The sequence below is a fragment of the Sciurus vulgaris genome (genome assembly GCF_902686455.1).
Source record: "Sciurus vulgaris genome assembly, chromosome: 17".
Lineage (NCBI taxonomy): Eukaryota > Metazoa > Chordata > Mammalia > Rodentia > Sciuridae > Sciurus > Sciurus vulgaris.
In genome coordinates, this window is record NC_136478.1 from 2,813,854 (window position 1) to 2,822,167 (window position 8,314).

Here is an 8,314-nt window from a genome sequence, read left to right on the forward strand (position 1 = left end):
AAGCCACACAGCCAATCCCACCCCCTGCTGATGCAACCTGGCCGTGTGGCCACACCTGCTTCAGAGAGGGCTGCAGGTGGGCGGCCTCGAGCCTGACTGGGGAGGAGACCTGCTGCCTGCCTCCCCGCCTGACAGGGGAGCTCCACTGTTCACCCTCGGTGGGTGCGTGACGGTTGCTAAGTCAATGGCATTTAAAGGCTTCGGGTTGAAAGCTTTCCGTCTGGGGGTGGGGTCCAAGCGCCCTGGCGCCTCCCACCTCAGCTGTCTTTAGCCCAGCCGCACTGACACTCCACTCTGGAAACCGTCCTGGTGAGTCTCCTGTCCAGGAAACCTGAATTCAGCAGCTGCCCAACAGAAGACACATCCCAGGTCCCTGGCTTCATGTCCTGGCCCGAGTCCCCTGCGCGCGTTTCGAGTGCTGCGTTTACTGGGTCTCCGTGGTCTAATCAGATCCGTTCTGTCCAGAAAACAGGTATTGCGAAGGCTTGTCAGGACACAGACCTCTCTCCAGTGTGACTCTGACTTGCAGAACACAGCAGCGTCAACAAGAAGAACAAAACGAAACAGAAAACATCAGAGCAAACACCAGAACTCGCGGCTTTGGGAATCAGAAGCTCCAAGGTGCTGGCGGGACTCGGTTTTACTGGGTAGGATGGTATTCTCTATTTTCTTCTTTTTGACTACTTACCATTTTTCATTTTTCCAAAGTGAACATGTAGTGAGAAGATACAGAATGGAAAATAAGAAAATTTGGTTTTTAACAGCGTTCCTGAGATAAAATCCACATGCTACTGTGGTTTGGATCTTAAACTTCTCTCAAAGGCACAGGTGATAAGGGCCAGATCCCCAGCCTGGGCACTGCTGGGACAGAACCCTGGGACACAGAGCCTGGTGCAATGAAGTCAGGGGACAGGGACGTGACCTTGAGGGGGACAGTGGCATCCCGCAGTCTCTTCGCCTCTGGCTGCCTCTGGCACTTGCCCCCGCCATGGCTTACTGAGCTGCCACAGGCCCAAAGCAACAAGGCCAAAAGACCAGCCGAGACCTCTGAAAGCATGAGCCAAAGCATGCCTTTTCTCCCTGCACGTCGAGGGTCTCAGGCACTTTGTCACAGTAACAGAGAGCCATCGAGCACCGTGCTACACCCGCTCCAAGTGCACCCCTCCGCCATGCTGGGTATGTGGGAGATGCGTGGAGCCCGCTCCACAGGCGACCCGCACACTCATCCCCTCAGAACGTACCCGCACGCCCCCATTTCCCCAGCACCAGCACCAGCCAGCCCAGAGCCCCTCTCTGCATCCCAGTGCTCCTGCCCTTGACAAGGCACCCAAGCGGGGCCTGCCTGCTTCTTCCACCGAGCTTCACACTGCCACCTGCGTAGCCCTGTCAGAACCGCCTTCCTCTGCGGCTGAGAGGAGGAACTCCATTCTGCATTGGTCCAGTGAAAACGGCAGTCGACCGCGGCATGTCTGCCGGGCCGCGCTCGGCTTGCTCAGAGCTCCACGTTTACCAGACTCTCACTCTGCAGGAGACCAAGGGCCTCTGGACCTCCCCGTTCTCTTCCTTGGGACCTGGATCTCGGGTGTGGAACCCATATTGTGCCTGGCTGTGGGTTCTAGTCCAGGCAAGTCGGTGACTTGGGGGGAAGTATTTTGATAAAAATCAGATACTGGGGTCTTGCTCCTCATTGAGCCTAAACCTACCCCTGCTGTAGCTGCCACATGGGAAGGCAGGAGAGGGCAGCCCAGGGAGCAGAGTGAGGGACTCAGGGACGCTGTCTCAGCGAGATACTCACCACCTGCCGTGAGAAGCAGGCCTGGCTGACCCTGCCCACCGAGCCCAGGGAATGCAGAGCCTGGCACCAGCAGACGGGCTCCAGCCTCAGGCAGCTCCCTCCTTGGTGCAGTCACCTCTGCTGCCAGGTGTGGCAGATCCTGTTTCCCAAAAGTGACCACAGCAACATCCCCTCCCAAGTGGGAAGGCAGGGCCCGCACCCGCCTCTGAGCGTGACTCACCCAGCACAGTGACGAGCACAACTCAGTCATAATGGATGCAGCCTGAGCCCTGCTCTCTGGGCTCTATGCTTGCAGCACATGTTGCCACGTCGTGGGGAAGCCCATGTTCCAAGGGGAGGCCACGGGAGGGGGGCCAGTCTGCACTCTGTTGGGTCTTCCCAGCCCAGGAGGAGCTTCGGATGGTTCCTGCCCCTTGGTCTCCTCAACCGAAGCCCACCTACTGAAGACAGACCCACATCCCCCATGCTCGGGTAGAGTCCTGACTCAGAGGGCATGGTTTGTTCTGCAGCAGCAGAGACAGCAGCAGGGTCCTCAGGAGGACCAACCAGCCAGCTCAAGTGCAGAGGCCAAGAGGAGGATGCTCCCAGGTTCAGCACCTCTGGAGTTCTAGAACATTCATGAGAATTTCAGGCAAAACCTGTCCTGCCCTCCACTGGACCAGGGGCGTGTTGAAGGTAAGAGCCAAGCCTGACCTCTCCCTTGAGCCCATGCTGGTGACTGAGCAAAGGGATAGACCTTGCCTGGCCAACTAGACACCCAGAAAGCAGAGCCTGGACGCTCGTCCCCTGCACCCGGGGCCTGCACAGGGCAGGCGCGCCTGTGACGCTAGCCCAGGACGTGGCCAACACCATGCCCCTTCCTCAGAGCCCGGCGGTCTCCCACGGCCCTGGTTTCTGAAAGGAGGACACACCCGTGCCAGTCCACCCCTCCCAGCTGGGGAGGGCGGCTCCCTGCGTAGTTCTCTGTGTACACTCCAGAGGGAGAGCTGATGCCCAGTGACACGGAGAGGCGGGGAGGCGCCCGGCAGAAGGGCGGATGCAGCCCTTCTCTCTGCACAGGCCCTGCTGGAGGGCTCCCAGTCGTGCCAATGATGCACTCTGCCTGGACTGCGGGTGAGGACAGCTTCCACACTGCAGCCAGGCTCGGGCCCACCCTGCCCAGGGGCCTCCAGAGGCCAGACGCACCGCTCTGCTCAAGATGCTCCAGGGGCAGAGTCCTGAGTGGGCTCGCGACGTGGTGACAAGACTCAGAGTGTGCGCCCACCTGGGCAGAGAGAGGGCCAGCTGTCGCTCAGCCGCAGAGCACTCCCCTGGCACGCACGAGCCCCGATGCAATGCCCAGCACCGCCAAAAAACATCAAGACATTAAAAATTAAACCTTCTTGTTGGGAAAAGTGTGTGTGTGTGTGTGTGTGTGTGTGTGTGTGTGTGTGTGTGTGTGTATGTGTGTGCATGTGTGTCTGTGTGTATGTGTGTCTGTGTGTGTGTCTGTATGTGCGTGCATGTGTGTCTGTGTGTATGTGTGTCTGTGTGTGTGTCTGTATATGTACATGTGTGTGTCTGTGTGTGTACGTGTGTGTGCACAGAGAGATAGAGGGATGATCCATAGAAAGATGGCTGTGTTGATCGGAAGGCCTGAAGAAGACAGGCCTTTTCTAGTGCAAAGAGTCCCATGCTGAGAGGCAGAGTCCGTGGTCCACACCTGGCCACCAAGAGCTCAGCTCCCTAGGTGACTGCGCTCTCACCTGTGGTGTCCCCAGCTCTCACCTGTGGTGTCCTGACCTCTCACAGGGACCCACCCTCTTAAGTTCCCAGAGAGAATCGTCTCCATGTGACCATCCAGTTCGTAGCCACCAGTCAGCGTGGGCAACGAGCCCTGGGCAGTCCAGTTCATGTGGCCGAGGAGCTGATTAATGTGACGTCACACTAATCAATCTGCACTGGATGCCAGGAGTCACATAGCTCTGAGCCCGGGCCACATGCCTCCCCTTGGCCTACGTGTCACCTCTCTGAGGCCAGCTCTGGCCACTCCCACCCCGCCCCAGCATCCTAGTCCCCTTCCCTGCTCCGCTTCCTGTCTCCCTGCATCTCTTCTCTCAGCGGAGCCAACTCCTTGGGACCCTCTGCCCTGGAGCCTCGGCTCTGTGGAGACGGACCAACCTGCTCCACCAACCAGGCACCCAGCCTGGGACAGGGTGTGGCCCGAGGAGCACTTACCAGATACTTAATGAATAAAACATGGAGCTTGCTGTGCTGGCCATGCCTGTGGAGACAGCCTGCATTCCGTGTCCCCACCTAGCAAACCTTCTTCGCTCTTCATGCTCCCAGGATCCCACACTCCTGACCCACGTCCAGGGAGATGGGCGACTTGATGGCAATGGCCAGCCACCACACCCAGGCATCTCACTCATCTCGGCTCAGAGGGTCGCATCCCTCAAGCACCCAGCTCTTGCAGGCTGGCAGCGGTCAGGGGCAAAGACACAGGACCCTTGGTGGCTGAGCCCACAGACCCTCCCGCACGCCCCCCACAACACCTCCAGCTCTGTGCTGCTGCTGGGAGACGGGGTGAGGTGTTGAGGGAGGGCTGCCAGAGACCCTGCGCCCCATGGTGCCCACAGCACCTTCCCCGGAGGCTGAGTCCTGGCTTTCTAGTGGGGCACAGTACAGACTCGAAGTTCAGCTGTGTCCTAGCCTTTGTCCCCTCTGGAAGTTCTGTCTGGGATTTCCTTGACTCTGGAGCCCTTCATTGCTGGACTGTACCCAGATCTCCTGAAACCTTGGGAAGCCCTTGGTCTGGGCTGACAGGGCCCCGTCCTGAGCTTGCCCGAAGCAGCTTAAGAGCCAACCACGGCCACTTCTCCCGCTGGAGAAAAGCCTCAGCCCGTGGCAAATCGCATCTGCAAGTGCCGGAGCAGCATGTAGCTCTCCCCTCTGCCAGCTGACAGTAGGTTTACAGTGTATAATCTGGCCTTTGTAAAAGCATTTGTCAGCCTGGACATTTCGTTTTAAGCCCGACCACCCACGCAGAGGGACAGGCAGGAAGCGGCCCTTCATGGACATCACCAGTCAACTTGCAGGTTGGCTGCAGAATCACAGGATTCAGTCACAAAGGGGACTTTTTTGGCATTATCTACTTCACATCTCTGCAGCAAAAGCAGTCCTTGTTTATATGAAGCGATTCCTGAACGCTAAATTTGGAAATTCTACGTCTTCTTCTAATCCGCCAGGCCCCGGGTGGGACGGGCGCCTCTAAGAAGCCTCGCACTCCTCGGGCTCCAGCTGAGCCTCCCGGCATGCCGGGCAACGTGGGGACCAGGCAGTGGGGCCAGGCCAGCACCCACCCGCCCACCGCTGCTCGCGGGGGCTGGGGAGGCACCCCTCGCTCCTCGCCAGGCTGGCGGTTTATTTTTAAGTGTTTGTGTACAAATGTGTACAATACGGCTCCCTCCGGGCCGGCCCGGCCTGGTCTCTGGCAGAGTCTCAGGGCTTCAGTCTGCAGAAGGCGCCCGGGAGGAGGAGCTGGGCAAAGAAAGCCCCGCTGACCAGGCGCCCGGGAGCGGCTGGCAGGAGCGTGGGCAGGAATGCAGGGCAATAAGTCACACTCCGCCCGGGAGGAAACGCACCGCTCCAGGCAGCAGATAAGGCAGCCGGAGCCGGAGACTGTTCCAGGCAGAGCCCCAGCCCACCTGAGCGCGGGCCTCGGAATCCGGCTGCCTGCCTCCCTGCTGCCACTCAGCCTCTTGTCACGTGCTAGCTGCCTCCCAGAGGGTCCAGCCTCTTCCCAGCAGCCTCACCTGCTCTGCCCTGCCCACGCCTTGCCTCCTCTCTGCGCCAGGTGCCCTCCTGGCAGCTCGCACCTTGGTGGGCTCCGTCTCCATGACACCACCACCTTCGGGGAACTGTGCCCCGCCGACAGGACACAGATGCAGAAAGGCAGGCACAACCCTCTGAGGACCACCTCATACCTCTTCTCCCTGGAGCAGGGTTACTTCTTTGCCACCCAAAAACTAAGCACATGCCAGTCTCCAGGACCTACCCAGAGAGGGAAGGAAGGAAGTGCTCATTTTTTGGAGCATGTCCTACCTGCAGAGGCTCCTACCTGCCACCCAGCCCAGCCTCGGGTGGGTTTCTGGCATGCAGAGCTGAGGTGAGGACTCTGGTACACAGAGACTGCCTGGGAAACGGTCCCAGCGGTGCCAGTCAGGGAGCAGACAAGTGGGTCAGGGGAGGAACCACACCAATGCCAGGGCCTTGGCTAGCAAGCCCCATGGCTAGCGTGCCCCCAGAGCACGGTCCTCCTGGAGTTCCAGGACAATGCGGGACACGCGCCTCGGAGCCTGCCACCCTCGGGCAGGGCGCTGGGACAGGTATCCACTAGCAGCCAGCACCACGGCTGGGAACGCTCACTGTGGCTGCCCTTGCCGACCCAGTGGCCTGCCACATGTGAGGCAGAGCCAGCATTTAAGGCAGGACACAGCCCTCGGGCAAAGACGCCAAGGTGCCGACAGCAGAAGACCAGCGGCCAGGGGCCAAAACGCAAGACCGAGAGCTGAGGCAGGGCTCAGAGAGCCCACGGTCACTTGGCCAGACGGGGATGCAGAGGGACCCAGATGCAGGGGTCTCACGTGCCTCGTCCAGCAGGTGCAGAACCTGGAGTGACGGGCACAGAGCCCGCTCTCCATCTGGGCTTGGTTTCTGCTCATGCCTTATCAACTCAGGTGAATGACCGAGGAAGCTTCCTGTTCCTGGCAGGAGACCCGTGCTTTACATGGCTGGATTTCCAGAGCACGTGTTGCAAATGCTCTTAACGGTTAATGCCACCCCAAGTGGCTACAATTGAAATCTGTTAGGAACACCCCACGCTGTGATCAGATCCAGCCGAAGTTCATGCCAAAGCATACTTTCCCCTTCCCCAAGAGTGTGCACAGGGGAGCTCGGGACTGCCTCCGATCAAAAGGCTGCAGGGTCGACCCGCCGGCCTGTCCCGCGTGTCGAGAGCGTGAGCCAGCTCCTGAGCTCGGAGAACATGCTGGCTGCGCGGCTTCTCCACTGTGGACAGACAACCTAACCTAGAACAGAGACAGGGTCTGCCTGGGCCACCCGCAAGGCCTCAGAGCCTGGGGTGAGCGTGTCCTCACACAGGGTGGGTGTGGAGTGGTGCGTGTGCGTTTATCCAATGCAGTGAGACGGTGTCACACTGCTATTGCTTACACAGTGTGAAATCACAGTTTTCAAAAGACTTGATACTCCTCTTCATCAGATGATCAATTCATCTCACAAGGTAATTATTATCCTCATGCATTTTGGTGTTAGAAAGCTTATTTTGTTCGGTTTTCCTCTCTATGACCAAAACTCCAAACATAATCAACTCAGAGGAGAAGTTTATTTCAGGCTCACAGTTTCTGCAGTCTCAGTCTAGAGTCGGCCAACTCTGTTGCTCTGGGCCTGAGGTGAGGCAGCACACGGTGGGAGAAAGGACCCCACAGAGGACAGCTGCTCAGCTCATGGCCCCCAGAAAGCAGATTGAGAGAGGGGAAGGGGCTGCAGGGCAGCGGCACCCTTCCAGGGCACACGCCTGGTTACGCCTCCTCAGCCACGCCTCTCCTGCCTGCGTTAACACCTGGTCAGTCCGTTCCAACTAGGATGGACTGAGGAGGTCACAGCTGTCACCGTCCAATCCCTTCGCCCCTGGACATCCCTGCATTAACAGGAGTTTCTGTGGGACACCTCCTATCGAAACCATAACAAAGCTTTATAGCGATGCCTACTTCCCAAAGTCACTGTTGGCAACATTCATATTGATCCACACACTGATTCCTCCCCACCCCTCCTTTTTTTTATGGTACTGGGGGTTGAATTCAGGGGCACTTGACCACTGAGCCCTATTTTATATTTTCTTTAAACACAGGGCTTCGCTGAGTTGCTTAACGCCTCACTTTTGCTGATGCTGTCTTTGAACTCAGAAGCCTCCTGCCCCAGCCTCCCGAGCTGCTGGGATCACCAGTGTGCGCCACGTTGGTGCACTATAGTCGTACACAGTGACGGGATTCATTGTCACATACTCGTGCAGGCGCACGATGTGACAATGCAGTGTGGCCAGTTTCACTCCCCGATCTCCTCTCTCCACTCCTCCCTCCTCTGATCCCTTCCCTCTACTAAACTCCCTTCCATTGTCATGAGACGCCCTCCCCCTGTCTTTTCCTTTTTCTTCTCTGGCTTCCATATACAAAGAAAATCTTCGCCCCTCGACCTGAGTTCAGCTTGTTTCACTTAAAGCTCTCAAGTCCCATCCATTTTCCTGCAAATGGCACAATTCCATTCTTTTTTGACTGAATAAAACCCAGCACCCTGGGTGCTGGGTACACGTAGTTCTCATAGCCCAGGCGTACCCACAGAGTAATTTCTCAGATTTTCCACTTCACAGCAATTCTTCATATAAAAGCTTATGTAGAATGACATGAGAAGTAAATATACACACACGTGACAGAGAGAGAGTAAGGGGTTTTGGCCCAAATCTGT

At 57.8% G+C, this 8,314-nt stretch overlaps 1 long non-coding RNA gene across 1 annotated transcript; it reads left to right on the forward strand.

Annotated features, from left to right (window-relative positions):
• Window positions 1-487: 487 nt before the first annotated feature.
• LOC306647571 lies at window positions 488-2,768 on the forward strand. Its single transcript, XR_013760124.1, has 3 exons — window positions 488-647; window positions 2,305-2,470; window positions 2,661-2,768. It is a non-coding gene; the product is annotated as an uncharacterized lncRNA (long non-coding RNA).
• Window positions 2,769-8,314: the final 5,546 nt, after the last annotated feature.